The sequence below is a fragment of the Nerophis lumbriciformis genome, linkage group LG16, assembly GCF_033978685.3.
Source record: "Nerophis lumbriciformis linkage group LG16, RoL_Nlum_v2.1, whole genome shotgun sequence".
Taxonomy (NCBI): domain Eukaryota; kingdom Metazoa; phylum Chordata; class Actinopteri; order Syngnathiformes; family Syngnathidae; genus Nerophis; species Nerophis lumbriciformis.
The window spans coordinates 9,402,875-9,419,598 of NC_084563.2; positions in this window are offsets into that span (position 1 = coordinate 9,402,875).

Below are 16,724 nucleotides of genomic sequence, written 5' to 3' on the forward strand. Positions count from 1 at the left end.
ACCCGTCTCCGCTCGGGATGGTTTCCTGCTGACCCCACTGTGGACTGGACTCTTACTTTTATGCTGGATCCACTATGGACTGGACTCTCACAATATTATGTTAGACCCACTCGACATCCATTGCATTCGGTCTCCCTAGAGGGGGGGGGGGTTACCCACATATGCGGTCCTCTCCAAGGTTTCTCATAGTCATTCACATCGACGTCCCACTGGGGTGAGTTTTTCCTTGCCCTTATGTGGGCTAAACCGAGGATGTCGTTGTGGCTTGTGCAGCCCTTTGAGACACTTGTGATTTAGGGCTGTATAAATAAACATTGATTGATTGATTGATTGATTGATATGTACAAAACCCAAAACCAGTGAAGTTGGCACGTTGTGTAAATGGTAAATAAAAAGAGAATACAATGATTTGCAAATCCTTTTCAACTTATATTCTATTGAATAGACTGCAAAGACAAGATATTTAATGTTCCAACTGGTAAATGTTGTTATTTTTTTGCAAATATTAGCTCATTTGGAATTTGATCCTTGCAACATGCTTCAAAAAAGCTGGCACAAGTGGCAAAAAACACTGAGAAAGTTGAGGAATGCTCATCAAAGACTTATTTGGAACATCCAACAGGTGAACAGGCTCATTGGGAACAGGTGGGTGCCATGATTAGGTATACAAGCAGTTTCCATGAAATGCTCAGTCATTCACAAACAAGGATGGGGCCAGGGTCACCACTTTGTCAACAAATGCGTGAGCAAATTGTCCAACAGTTTAAGAACAACATTACTCAACCAGCTATTGCAGGGAATTTAGGGATTTCACCATCTACGGTCCGTAATATCATCAAAAGGTTCAGAAAATCTGGAGAAATCACTGCACGTAAGCGATGAGATTACGGACCTTGGATCCATCACGCGGTACTGCATCAAAAAGTGACATCAGTGTGTAAAGGATATCACCAAATGGGCTCAGGAACGCTTCAGAAAACCACTGTCAGTAACAACAGTTGGTCGCTACATCTGTAAGTGCAAGTTAAAACTCTACTATGCAAAGCCAAAGCCATTTATCAAAAACACCCAGAACAACCGGGCTGTTTCTGGAAACTGTGGACGTTGTGACCAAAGAGGAAAGGAACCATCCGGACTGTTATAGGCGCACATTTAAAAAGCCATCATCTGTGATGGTATGGGGGTGTATTAGTGCCCAAGGCATGGGTAACTTACACATCTGTGAAGGCACCAATAATGCTGAAAGGTACATACAGGTTTTGGAGCAACATATGTTGCCATTCAAGCATCGTCTTTTTCATGAACGCCCCTGCTTATTTCAGCAAGACAATGCAAAGCCACATTCAGCACGTGGCTTCATAGTAAAAGAGTGCGGGTACTAGACTGCCCGGTCTGTAGTCCAGACCGGTCTCCCATTGAAAATATGTGGTGCATTATGAAGCCGAAAATACCACAACGGAGACCCTGGACTGTTGAACAACTTAAGCTGTACATCAAGCAAGAATGGGAAATAATTCCACCTGAAAAGCTTCAAAAATGTGTCTCCTCAGTTCCCAAACGTTTACTGAGTGTTGTTAAAAGGAAAGGCCATGTAACACAGTGGTAAAAATGCCCCTGTGACAACTTTTTTGGTACTCCACATACGTAAATATTTACAGACTTGTTTAGCGGACCACTAGATGGAGCCTGCGTACCACTAGTGTTACCGGTACCATATTTTGAAAATCCCTGATTTAGATCATCAAATAAGGTAAATAGTCTTCTTTATACGTTTACCCTTTGGCTCATTGTCCAGAGCAGCGAGTTTGATATTTTTGTTTAAAAAAAAGCATTTTTGCCAACTAATAATATATTTGCATGTAAAATATAAATAAATTTTTAGTCCATCAGATGGCGGATGACCATAATGAAACACCAACACCTTATCAGTGCAATTTGAATACAAACCTCATTTAAATGTCACTTTGTTGCAGTATTCAACTGGATTTTTACCAATTTAACTAATAAAATACAACTTTTTTGGGGGAGTTTTAGCCACAAAATTAGCGTAGCAGCTATAATATCATTAAAACAACTAAATAATATATATATAAATATGCAAATGTTTATTTTCGCTTTTGGTTATGTCGACGTGAGAGAGCGTGAAGTGTGAGGGGCGTGGACTTAAACGTGTTGCACTGTGTGACATGAGGATTACATAAGTGCACCAACAACACTGGGAACAAACTTGTTGATTTGTCCTTTGCTAACCGATCAATAATCAGAATACTCAACCTTTACTCAGAAATATGCAGAGGTGACGTCAAGGTGGCGAGTCTTTTCAGAGACTGATGTGTCCTGCATGCTCAACAACATGCAGCATCACTTATCAACTATTATATATATATATATATATATATATATATATATATATATATATATATATATATACATACATGTGTATATATGTGTGTGTTTATATGTTTATGTATGTGTGTGTGTGTGTATATATATATATATATGCCTCCATACATATAAATGTTATTTATATGTACTTTTTTCTTGCTCAAATCACTTGATCAACTTCAGTCCTGAATACAAATAAAAAAAAATATTTGTATTATTATTTATAATTAATATCTTATTTATGAAGTTATTAATTTTAAGGTTAGCAGATGGCGAAAGGTTTTGAAAATAAATGATAAATTACGAGTAAGTGTCTTTAAAAGCTGTATATACAGTAAATATTATTGTTATTGTATAAAAATTGTTTGTTTCATATTTGTTTACATTTTTTTTCTTGCTCAAATCAACTTTTGTCCTGAATAAAAATACCAAATATTTTTTTTTTTGAAATTATTATTTAAAATTACTATCTTATTTTTAAAGTAAATTGTTTTAAGGCCAGAGAGGTAAGACAAGAATAAATTGTGTGTAGTAAAATGATTAAAAAAATAAATAAATCATTATTTAAAACAAATATCTTATTTATAAAGGTAATTATTTTAAGGCCCGTGAGGTTAGGAAAGAATAAATTATGTGTAAAAGTACTTTTTAAATGCCCTATGTACAGTACATACAATTAATTATTATGTTGGATTTATATATTTTTCTATGTTCTTTTTTTGCTCAAATCTCTCAATCGACTTCAATCCTGAATACAAATACCAAACACTTTTTTTAAATTCAAATGTTTTATAAATGTATATATTTTAAGTCTATGGGGGTTAAGCAGTAATAAATGTTCTCCAAAAATCTATCAGTTAATTTACAAAAGAAATTGACCAAAAAATGTAAATATTGTGAACAAATTTTGGAATTGGAATGGCATGTAATTATATATATATATATATATATATATATATATATATATATATATATATATATATATATATATATATATATATATATATATATAATGTTTTAAATCAAATTATCATCAAAATGATCTGATGTATAATCAAATATGTTTTTTGTTCAATTTTACAGTTTGTAATATGTATATTTTTAATCGAGCAATTTGTGAAATTATTTAATCCACCTATAAAGGCATTTCAGATGGAATAACTACAAAACTATATTAATGAATCAATGATATTCCAACAAGGCTCTCAACAAATGAACATAATCTTGGATCAATTAAACAGATTTAATTAAGGCTCAGAACTAAACACTGAAGCATAATTTCATTATGAAGACCTAATGAAATTTAAAAAAACAATCAGTCTAATTATTGGCAGGTCGGAGAAGGAGTAGAGTGTTGTGTGTGTGTGTGTGTGTGTGTGTGTGTGTGTGTTCTTGTATTTCTACCCTTCTAGAGACATCAAGAAGGAAAAGTACCTTCCATATGAGGACCGATGAACAAGTGACGACATAAATCATGGTCCCAATAACATTGCATCTAATAGAGAATGTCTCATTTGCACCCCTGCTGGTGACATCCATCAAAATGAGGGTGGTCCCAAAAAGGAGGGATTTTTCAAATTGACTGTGCGTCGCTTTTAAAAGTCCTCCCCCTCCGGTCAACATATGAAATAACAAGTGTGTGTAAGACAGTGCTATCAGCGCCCCCTTTGGCCAATATACATTTTTAAAAAGTGATAAATATGTATATAGAGACATACTGTAATAACTTGAAGTAAATAATAAAGATAATAAATCAATTACAAACAAAAAAAACAACAACAAAAAAACAATCAACTTATGGCAGTCTTTTTCTCACAATGTGTCGACTTTTTTCTTATAAAATTGGGAACAATTTCTCATATCTTTTCTGTTTCTGTAATATTGCAATATTTTCTCGTAAAATTATAACGTTTTAATGTCAAATTATTACTTTTTAATGCAAAATGGTGATATTTGTCATTAAAAATTCGGACTTTTATCACAATATTGCCAATTTTTTGGTTGTTCTTGTAAAATAGTGACATTTTTTGAGTTAAATTATGACTCGTTTCATAATTTTGCAGAGTAAAATTCAGATTATTGTTATAATATTGCCAACATTTTAAAGTTCTCTTATAAAATTGTGACTTTTGTCGAATAAAATTACGACTATTTTCATGAAATTGCCAACATTTTAAGTTTTTCTTGTAAAATTGCGACTGTTATTGAGTAAAATTCTAACTTTTATCATAACATTGCACAAATGTTTAGTTTTTCGTGTAAAATGTTGACTTGCGTTGAGTAAAATTACGACTTTTATTATAATACCGCTAGAATTCTGAGTTTTTCTAGTGAAATTGTGACCTTTTTCTTGTGAAATTCCAACTCATTTTTCACAACAAGCTTGTTTATATTGGCATAGTATGTATATATTATTAATGTTGTAAATACACTTCTTTATATATCTAGAAAGGCTGGTCCTAAAGAGGTAGGCATTTTTCAGAGGTCTCAAGAAGGTAACAAATACAAGAATCTGTGTGTGTGTGTGTGTGTGTGTGTGTGTGGTAACTGTTGACACTGTCAACGTCACTATGTCCTTGAACGCTGCATGGGGGGGGGTGTTAATTTTTAAGCCTTTATTGCTTGACGCATGCATGTGCAAAATAAGGTCATTTACATGAAGTCGTAAGCAATAAGGTTCTTGACTGTGGCACCCCCTGTAGCCCGGGACAGGAAATGACACGTTCCTCGCCGCCTCTCAGGTCACTCAGACTCTGACAGCAGTCGGTCTTCATGCACAAGTAGTGTTGTCCCGATACCAATATTTTAGTACCGGTACCAAAATGTATTTCGATATTTTTCGGTACTTTTCTAAATAAAATGGCAAAAAATTGCATTATTGGCTTTATTTTAACAAAAAATCTTAGGGTACATTAAACATATGTTTCTTATTGCAAGTTTGTCCTTAAATAAAATAGTGAACATACTAGACAACTTGTCTTTTAGTAGTAAGTAAACACAGGCCCGGCCCTAACCAATCTGGCGCCCTAGGCAAGATTTTAAGTGGTGCGCGCGCCCCCCCCCCCCCCCCCCCCCCACACACATCGGCAGTGAAGTGTATATACTCACAAGAACCCGAATAGCTTTGTCTTTGACCTTTTTTTTTTTACTTACAACTACACCTAATATATAAAGGGGTGGAAAAGTGACTATTACCTGCAGGGCAAACATTAGCTAACCAGAAGGCAATAATGTAAACAAAAAACACCTGCTTAAAAGATCTAATACAAATGTCCCTGAGGAATGTAAGGTGGGAGTACTGTAATTACCTAACGTTACATTATTATTTTCCATAACAATTTAGCCCCCTCCACAATATTAACCCGACGTTAAAACAGAACTAGCTATTTATTGATTAGCAATTGCCGAATCATGTAACATTAGCTTAATGCTAAAAAGCCAGGTTACTATCACATTCTGTAACAGACAAATAATTTCATGTAGGCTAACGTTACCTACCTGCTACCTCTGTCTTTTTCTCGTTTCTCCTCCTCTTCTTTTCTCTTTTTTCTTCCCTGGACAGTTTTGGCCGTTTTGACATCTTGTGTTGATTTTTTGATGTGGTGACGTCCAAAAAGAGTCATGATACGGGAAGGGAGGGGGCGCACCGTGCGGGGGGAGGAGGGGGGGGCGTAATGTTGTAACAAATAATATTTCTATTAAATAGGCTTTACTTTGCATTTTAATTAACGTGAGATTATTTTTGGTATTTAGAAATAATAGTAACAACTTTTTTTTTTTTTCTTTTTTTTTTTTTCTCCAACATTTGTGGCACTGGCATGGCGCCCCCTGATGGACGGCGCCCTTAGCATTTGCCTATACGGCCTATGCCACGGGCCGGCCCTGAGTAAACAAACAAAGGCTCCTAATTTAGTCTGCTGACATATGCAGTAACATATTGTGTCATTTATCATAATATTATTTTGTCTACATTATTAAGGACAAGCGGTAGAAAATGAATTATTAATCTACTTGTTCATTTACTGTTAATATCTGCTTACTTTCTCTTTTAACATGTTCTATCTACACTTCTGTTAAAATGTAATAATCACTTGTTCTTCTCTTCTTTGATACTTTACATTAGTTTTGGATGATATCACAAATTTAGGTACCATGTAGTTACAGGATCATACATTGGTCATTTCCAAAATCCTCATGTGTCCAGGGACATATTTCCTGAGTTTATAAACATAATATAATTTTTTTTTTAAGATTTTTTGATGCTAAAAAATTTCAATATAATTGTAACAGTCACTGTTCTGCGTTGTGTATCTTGTAGTGAGGCGCACACTCAGGAGTTGAATCATGGAGGGTTTATTCACCTTTTTTGAATAGAAACAAAAACAACGAGGCGTCACACACAGTCCACGGCAAAAACGATCTCTCTCCACAGCTCCGAGCGTCAGTGCTCACTGAATTCAATTATGTCTTGTTAATGTGGAAATAATAATAATAATAATAACTAAAATAGTAATAATAATAATAATAATGAAAAGGTAAATAAAGCATAAAATTTAGCTCGGCTACATAATCATAGTAGTATTGACTAGATACGCTCTTGTACTTGGTATCATTACAGTCGATGTTAGGTGTAGATCCACCCATGGCATTTGTTTACATTCAGGGTGTTGTATCCTCCTACGGTGTGTAGTGAAGCATGTTTAGCTATTCCTCGTCCTGCAGTGATAATGGTACTTGTAAGAAACTTACTTTATTCGTCGCCATGGAGGCGAGGATTAGTGATTTAGAAGTAGCTAAAACACTGCAGACTGCAATTATACGTTTGACGTTAGCTAGCTAGCCATGTCTTAAAGCACCTCTTCCTGAGGGCGTTTCAGTGTTATAACTTCAACTTTATCGTCAGTTTTTAAGCCAAAATGCGTCCGTTCTCCCTTTTCTGTCTACACACTGTGTCTGCTTGTAAGTACTCTGTGATTGTGCGCTGCCGAACATGCTCCTCTGCTCGTAAAACCAACAACGTCATGACGACGCGCCGTCATAGAACTGGTACTTTTTCAAACAGTGTATAGTACCATGTTTGATTCATTATTACTATACCAGTACCATACCCTATGCACAAGTTATAAAATATAATGTTCTTGCTCTCTGGTCCTGCTGATTCTTTATGAGTGTAAAGATGGCTGACGAGAACTAAGCTTCATGTCTAAGCTGAAGAACCTTCTGCAGATTTGGTGACATTTCATCTAAATCCATAAGCGTCGATATGGAGCGACTCTAATCCCAACCAAGAAAAAAAAAAAAAAAACACAGCATTGTTCCTCCTCTACCTTCGAGGATAAGGGAAATGGAGAGAGCCCTGCACTTTGACACCTCGCCATCTGAAGAGTTCGCCTCACGCTTGCGAGACATAATGAAAGGAAAAAGTTAACTAGGCAAAACAAAAAACACGTTTTTCTTCCTTGGTGGAGCAACGCTTGACTGCATAGTCTTCATTTTGTTTCTTTTAGGGTTTCTTTCATGTATTCTTCTGCTAACTACTTATTTTTTGTGTGTCATAGTTACCCTCTTTTTCGGATTATAAGGCGCCCTGGTCTATTTTTTTATTTATTTATATTTTTTCATATATAAGGCGCACCGGACTATAGGGCGCATTAAAGGAGTCATATTATTATGATTATTTTCTAAATGTAAAATACTTCCTTGTGGTCTACATAACATGTAATGGTGGTTCTTTGGTCAAAATGTTGCATAGATGATGTTTTACACATCATCTTCAAGCCGCTTTCTGACAGTCGCTTCAGGATGCGCCGTTTTGTGGGCGGTCTTATTTACGTTGCTCACCTACGACGGCGTCTTCTCCCCGTCATCTTTGTTGTAGCGGTGTAGCGTGCAAGGACGGGAGTGGAAGAAGTGTCAAAAGATGGCGCTAACTGTTTTAATGACATTCAGACTTTACTTCAATCAATAACGGAGCAGCATCTCCTCATCCGGAAACAACCACAAGGCCGGAAATGTGTCCCGTGAAAAAGCGTCCGACCGGAACTCTCTAATAACTAAAGTTCCTTGGGTGAATAATGTAAACTCACTACACCGGTATGTTTTAGTGCTTTCATGGCGAGTTTATTGACGGATATAAGTAAGATTTTTATACTACTTTATATTAGAAATGGCAACAGTGGAGGATGAATGTCCCATAACAAGAAAATAGAGAAAAAGAAGCTTATCGACTACGGGGTCACCACGGACTACAAAGACGGACGCGCACAATTTTTCAGCATTTATGCAGATCCCAAATACAGATCAGCAGGTACCAGGAAGTAAGAAAAGTTGCTTTTGCATATTATTGTGAAACAAAACGCCAGATAATATGTCTTACCTTATATACACATCATAATAATACTTGTATGTTTAATGCGCCGACAATCCATTAAGCGGTGCGACTTCATAGCTTACCAAAGTCGTACTAAAACATTTTGATAGATTTTTGAGCGCCGTGTGGACTGTTCTGTATTTTCAATGGAACATATAAAATGTTGGCGTTGTTTACTTGAGTCATATTGCCATCATATTACAGTCTACACCTATCTCTTATGTTTGACTGCCATGTACTGGTCACACTTATCATTACACCATGTACCAAATAAAAAAGCTTCGAGGTGGGTAAGCTCAACCAAACGAATTCCTTACATTAGGCGCACCGGGTTATAAGACGCACTGTCGAGTTTTGAGGGGAAAAAAAAGATTTTAAGTGTGCCTTATAGTCCGGAAAATACGGTACAAAACCCAGCCACGACACAAGACGCCATAAAACGGGACACCGTAACACAAAAGCTCATAATACAAAAGACCGTAACGCAAAACTTCCTAATATAGTAACACAAAAGGCTGTACGTCACAAAACACCATAACATGAAACATTGTAACATGAAATGCTATAACATATCACGAAAGACCATAACACGAAACACCGTAAAACGGAAGGCCATGAGACAAAATATGGTAATACGAAAGGATATAAAGCAAAATACCATAACACAAAAACGCCATAACATGAAAAACCGCAAGTGCTGTAAGACCGAAAGCAATAAGACGAAACATCGTAACAAAAGGTTTTAAAACAAAAAAACTTAACACGGAACGCCATGACATGAAAATGCCATTGCACAAATTACCATAAAGACGAAAGTCCATAAGGCCGAAACAATGAACAAGCATACATCTACAACTCGAAATCGCGTGGTACGAAACACCAAAAACAAACAATGTAACATGAAAGACATTAACAGCATGTCCTAACACTAAACGCCAAAATACGAAGGGACATACCACAGAACCGAATAACACAAAACGCTGTAGCACAAAAAATGCCATAGCACAAGACCATAACATGAAATGGCGTAACAACAAACGGACAATGCAGAAAGTCGTAACATGATAGGCCGTAACACAAAACGCCATAATATGGAAGGCAATGAGACCAAACATTGTAACATGAAAGGTTTTGAAAATAAAAGACTATGATACAAAATGCCGCAACAAAAAACGCGTAACACGAAACACTACAATACAAAAATGCAGTAACACAAAACACTGTAACACGAATAGTCATAACACAAAAGGCCACAACACAAAACGTAACACAAAACGGCGTAACACGAAATGGAGTAAAAACAAATGTACAATGCAGAACGTCGTAACATGAAACGCCACAAGAAGGAAGGCCATAAGACCAAACATCGTATACAAATAGACTATAATGCCACGACACAAAACGGCATAACACAAAACACTATAATCACAAAATGCTGTAATAGGATACATTGTAACACGAAAGGTCAGAACACATAAGGCCAAAACACAAAACATAGTAACAAACGTAGTTACATGAAATGTCGTAAGACAAAATGTCGTAACACGAAATGTCGTAACCACAATAAAACAATGTAACGTGAAAGACAATAACAGCATGTCATAACACGAAACGCCATAATACGAAGGGCCATAACACACAAAATGCCGTAGCACAAAATGCCTTAGCAAAAACTATGTAACATCAATCAATCAATGTCAATCAATCAACATGAAATGGCGCAACAACAGTTGTACTATGCGGAAAGTCGGAACACGAAAGGCTGTAACACAAAACACCATAAGACCGAAGGCCATCAGACCAAACATGAAAGGTTTTGAAAATAAAAGACTATGACACAAAATGCCATAACACAAAACATAACACAAAAATACTGTAACATAAAACATCCTAACACAATATGGTGTAACACAAAATGCAGTCACAAAAATGTACAACGCGGAAAGTCGTAACACGAAAGGTCATACAATGAAACAATGTAACATGAAAGACAATAACACAGCACGTCGGAACACAAAACGCCATAATACATAGGACCATGAAACGGAGTGACGTAACATGAAACACCGTAATAAAAAGCACCGTAACATGAAATGGGATAACAATAGATGTACAATGAGAAAAATCGTAAAACGTACGGCCGAAAAGCAAAATGTCGTAACACAAAACGCCATAAAACGGACGGCCGTAATACAAAAGGACCATAACACAGAGTGTCGTAACATGAAACACTGTAACACAAAGCACCATAACATAAAATGGCATAACAACAAATGTACAATTGGGAAAGTCGTAACACGAAATTCCATAACACAATAAGATGGAAGGCCATAATACAAAAGGACCATAACACGGCGTGTCGTACCATGAAACACCTTAGCAACAAATGTACAATGAGAAACATCGTAAAACGTAAGGCCGAGACGCAAAACGTTGTAACACAAAAACGTCCAAACACAAAACGGCATAAACAAAACGTCGTAACAAAAATGTACAATGCGGAAATTCGTAAGCCGAAAGGTCATACGATGAAACAATGTAACATGAAAGACAATAACACAGCACGTCAGAACACAAAATACATAGGGCGATGAAACTGAGCGACGTAACATGAAACACCATAATAAAAAGCACCGTAACAGGAAACGGCATAACAACAAATGTTCAATGAGAAACATCGTAAAACCTTAGGAATGCAAAATGTCGTAACACAAAAGGTCGTAACACAAAAGGTCGTAACACAAAAGGTCGTAACACGAAATATCGTAACACAAAATGCCATAAGACGAAAGGCCGTAATACAAAAGGACCATAACACGTAGCGTCGTACCATGAAACACCGTAACACAAAGCACTGTAACATAAAATAGCATAACGACAAATGTACAATGTGGAAAGTCGTAACACGAAAGTCCATAACACAAAACGCCATAAGACGGAAGGCCATAATACAAAGGACCATAACACAGAGTGTCGTACCATGAAACACGGTAACACAAAGCATCGTAACATGAAATGGCATAACAACAAATGTACAATGAGAAACATCGTAAAACGTAAGGCCGGGATGCAAAACGTTGTAACGCAAAACTTTGTGACACAAAACGGCATAACACAAAACGTCCTATCACAAAACGGCTTCAGACAAAATGCAGTAACAAAAATGTACAATGCAGAACATCGTAAGTCGAAAGGTCATACGATGAAACAATGTAACATGAAAGACAATAACACAGCACGTCAGAACACAAAATGCATAGGGCCATGAAACGGAGTGACGTAGCATTAAATACCATAATAAAAAGCACCATAACATGATATGGCATAACGACAAATATTCAATGAGAAACATCGTAAAACCTTAGGCCGGAACGCAAAATGTCGCAACACAGAAGGTCGTAACACAAAAAGGTCGTAACACGAAAAATCGTAACACAAAATGCCATAAGATGGGAGGCCGTAATACAAAAGGACCATAACACAGAGTGTCGTAACATGAAACACTGTAACACAAAGCACCGTAACATAAAATGACATAACAACAAATGTACAATGCGTAAAGTCGTAACACGAAAGTCCATAACACAAAACGCCATAAGACGGAAGGCCATAATACAAAAGGACCATAACACGGAGTGTCGTACCATGAAACACCGTAACACAAAGCACCTTAACATGAAATGGCATAACAACAAATGTACAATGAGAAACATCGTAAAACGTAAGGCCGGGACGCAAAACGTTGTAACACAAAACGGCATAACACAAAACGTACTATCACAAAACGGCGTACGACAAAATGCAGTACCAAAAATGTACAATGCAGAAAGTCGTAAGTCGAAAGGTCATACGATGAAACAATGTAACACGATGAAACAATGTAACATGAAAGACAATAACACAGCACGTCAGAACACAAAATACATAGGGCCATGAAACAAAGTGACATAGCATGAAACACCATAATAAAAAGCACCATAACATGATATGGCATAACGACAAATGTTCAATGAGAAACATCGTAAAACCTGAGGCCGGAACGCAAAATGTCGCAACACAAAAGGTTTTAACACAAAAGGTCGTAACACGAAAGATCGTAACACAAAACGCCATAAGATGGGAGGCCGTAATACAAAAGGACCATAACACAGCATATCGTAACATGAAACACTGTAACACAAAGCACCGTAACATAAAATGGCATAACGACAAATGTACAATGTGGAAAGTCGTAACATGAAACGCCATAAGACGGAAGGCCATAATACAAAGGACCATAACACAGAGTGTCGTACCAAGAAACACCGTAACACAAAGCACCGTAACATGCATTGGCATAACAACAAATGTACAATGAGAAACATCGTAAAACGTAAGGCTGGGACGCAAAACGTTGTAACACAAAACGGCATAACACAAAACGTCATATCACAAAACGGCGTAAGACAAAATGCAGTAACAAAAATGTACAATGCAGAAAGTCGTAAGTCGAAAGGACATACGATGAAACAATGCAACATGAAAGACAATAACAAAGCACGTCAGAAAACAAAATACATAGGGCCATGAAACGGAGTGACGTAGCATTAAACACCATAATAAAAAGCACCATAACATGATATGGCATAACGACAAATATTCAATGAGAAACATTGTAAAACCTTAGGCCGTAACGCAAAATGTTGCAACACAAAAGGTCGTAACACAAAAAGATCGTAACACGAAAAACGTAACACAAAACGCCATAAGATGGGAGGCTGTAATACAAAAGGACCATAACACAGTGTCGTAACATGAAACACTGTAACACAAAGCACCGTAACACAAAATGACATAACAACAAATGTACAATGCGGAAAGTCGCAACACGAAAGTCCATAACACAAAACGCCATAAGACGGAAGGCCATAATACAAAAGGACCATAACACGGAGTGTCATACCATGAATCACGGTAACACAAAGCACCGTAACATGAAATGGCATAACAACAAATGTACAATGAGAAACATCGTAAAACGTAAGGCCGAGATGCAATACGTTGTAACACAAAACGGCGTAACACAAAAACGTCCTAACACAAAACGGCATAACACAAAACGTCCTAACACAAATCGCCGTAACAAAAATGTACAATGCGGAAATTCGTAAGCCAAAAGGTCATACGATGAAACAATGTAACATGAAAGACAATAACACAGCACGTCAGAACACAAAATACATAGGGCCATGAAACGGAGTGATGTAACATGAAACACCATAACAAAAAGCACCGTAACAGGAAATGGCATAACAACAAATGTTCAATGAGAAACATCGTAAAACCTTAGGAATGCAAAATGTCGTAACACAAAAGGTCGTAACACGAAAGATCGTAACACAAAACGCCATAAGACGAAAGGCCGTAATACAAAAAGACCATAACACGTAGCGTCGTACTATGAAACACCGTAACACAAAGCCCCATAACATAAAATGGCATAACGACAAATGTACAATGTGGAAAGTCGTAACACGAAAGTCCATAACACAAAACGCCATAAGACGGAAGACCATAATAAAAAGGACCATAACACAGAGTGTCGTACCATGAAACACCGTAACACAAAGCACCGTAACATGAAATGGCATAACAACAAATGTACAATGAGAAACATCGTAAAACGTAAGGCCGGGACGCAAAACGTTGTAACACAAAACGGCATAACACAAAAGTCCTATCACAAAACGGCGTAAGACAAAATGCAGTAACAAAAATGTACAATGCAGAAAGTCGTAAGTTGAAAGGACATACGATGAAACAATGCAACATGAAAGACAATAACACAACACGTCAGAACACAAAATACATAGGGCCATGAAACGGAGTGACGTAGCATTAAACACCATAATAAAAAGCACCATAACATGATATGGCATAACGACAAATATTCAATGAGAAACATCGTAAAACCTTAGGCCGTAACGCAAAATGTCGCAACACAAAAGGTCGTAAGACAAAAAGATCGTAACACGAAAAATCGTAACACAAAACGCCATAAGATGGGAGGCCGTTATACAAAAGGACCATAACACAGAGTGCCGTAACATGAAACACTGTAACACAAAGCACCGTAACGTAAAATGACATAACAACAAATGTACAATGCGGAAAGTCGTAACACGAAAGTCCATAACACAAAACGCCATAAGACGGAAGGCCATAATACAAAAGGACCATAACACGGAGTGTCGTACCATGAAACACCGTAACACAAAGCACCGTAACATGAAATGGCATAACAACAAATGTACAATGAGAAACATCGTAAAACGTAAGGTCGAGACGCAAAACGTTGTAACACAAAACGGCGTAACACAAAAACGTCCTAACACAAAACGGCATAACACAAAACGGCATAACACAAAACGCTGTAACAAAAATGTGCAATGCGGAAATTCGTAAGCCGAAAGGTCATACGATGAAACAATGTAACATGAAAGACAATAACACAGCACGTCAGAACACAAAATACATAGGGCCATGAAACGGAGTGACGTAACATGAAACACCATAATAAAAAGCACCGTAACAGGAAATGGCATAACAACAAATGTTCAATTACAAACATCGTAAAACCTTAGGAATGAAAAATGTCGTAACACAAAAGGTCGTAACACAAAAGGTCGTAACACGAAATATCGTAACACAAAACGCCATAAGACGAAAGGCCGTAATACAAAAGGACCATAACACGTAGCGTCGTACCATGAAACACCGTAACACAAAGCACCGTAACATAAAATGGCATAACGACAAATGTACAATGTGGAAAGTCGTAACACGAAAGTCCATAACACAAAACGCAATACGACGGAAGGCCATAATACAAAAGGACCATAACACGTAGCGTCGTACCATGAAACATTGTAACACAAAGCACCGTAACATAAAATGGCATAACGACAAATGTACAATGTGGAAAGTCGTAACACGAAAGTCCATAACACAAAACGCAATACGACGGAAGGCCATAATACAAAGGACCATAACACAGAGTGTCGTACCATGAAACACCGTAACACAAAGCACCGTAACATGAAATGGCATAACAACAAATGTACAATGAGAAACATCGTAAAATGTAAGGCCGGGACGCAAAACGTTGTGACACAAAATGACATAACACAAAACGTCCTATCACAAAACGGCGTAAGACAAAATGCAGTAACAAAAATGTACAATGCAGAAAGTCGTAAGTCGAAAGGACATACAATGAAACAATGCAATATGAAAGACAATAACAAAGCACGTCAGAACACAAAATACATAGGGCCATGAAACGGAGTGACGTAGCATAAAACACCATAATAAAAAGCACCATAACATGATATGGCATAACGACAAATATTCAATGAGAAACATCGTAAAACCTTAGGCCGGAACGCAAAATGTCGCAACACAAAAGGTCGTAACACAAAAAGGTCGTAACACGAAAGATCGTAACACAAAACGCCATAAGATGGGAGGCCGTAATACAAAAGGACCATAACACGGAGTGTCGTACCATGAAACACTGTAACACAAAGCACCGTAACATGAAATGGCATAAGAACAAATGTACAATGAGAAACATCGTAAAACGTAAGGCCGAGACGCAAAACGTTGTAACACAAAACGGCGTAACACAAAAACGTCCTAACACAAAACGGCATAACACAAAACGGCATAACACAAAACGCCGTAACAAAAATGTACAATGCGGAAATTCGTAAGTCGAAAGGTCATACGATGAAACAATGTAACATGAAAGATAATAACACAGCACGTCAGAACACAAAATGCATAGGGCCATGAAACGGAGTGACGTAACATGAAAGACCATAATAAAAAGCACCGTAACATGAAATGGCCTAACAACAAATGTTCAATGAGAAACATTGTAAAACCTTAGGCTGAAACGCAAAATGTCGTAACACAAAAGGTCATA